Consider the following 854-nt stretch of genomic DNA (forward strand, 5'->3'; position numbering starts at 1 on the left):
GTACTTCCTTTAGCCTTAGTGTTGATTTAAGTGGCAACCCCTTAAAGAAATATATATAGTTTTCCAGATATTTCAGATAAAATTATTAAAGAAATATATAATTTCCATATGTCAAAATGTTGATAAGTATGTGTTTGTATGTTTTTATTGTCTATTTACACTTCTGCTGAGGCCATATCTATAGTAATTAAAGAAATGTTAAAAGAAAACCTGATATTTCCAGATTTACGTCGTTATATCACTCTGTCCAACTGTCACTTCCTTATAAGGCTCAAGTAACAGGAGTTATTTGTGTCAACTTCAGGAAGAAAGGATTGTGATGTTCAATAACAGCACGTGGCGGTGCAGTGACTAAAACCTTAAGCTCTTCGTTTGTACTGTCAATCCTACTTGGCAATTTACATTTCATATTTATGATCTGTATTCTCACAGTATGTGGGAGATACGAAGGAAATACTCGGCGAATGGGGAAAAAAACATGATAAGTATTATTTACATTCCACAATGTGTTTCATTTTATGTAGGTTTGTTATTGATTTTGATAATGATTCTATATCTTGATTCTACGGATGTAATAGACATCAAACAACAGTGTATATATGTTCTTTATTAGTGGTGTAAAATCCACTTAGACTCAGATATTTATCCATGCTGTATTGATATATTTTGCACTATTAGGGGTTACAGTATGTAAGGAATCCTAACTAGTGTACATGTGCCTTTGTCAAGGTTAATGTCATACATACAAATCACGCCTCTGCACTGTGGGAAAGATGATTTTTTATGAAATGAAATAGTGCCACAGGCATTCGAGAATCCTTAAAGTGCGAGTCGGTCTCTATAAGGTAAACTTT

This window comes from Penaeus monodon, chromosome 31 (genome assembly GCF_015228065.2).
Source record: "Penaeus monodon isolate SGIC_2016 chromosome 31, NSTDA_Pmon_1, whole genome shotgun sequence".
Classification (NCBI taxonomy): domain Eukaryota; kingdom Metazoa; phylum Arthropoda; class Malacostraca; order Decapoda; family Penaeidae; genus Penaeus; species Penaeus monodon.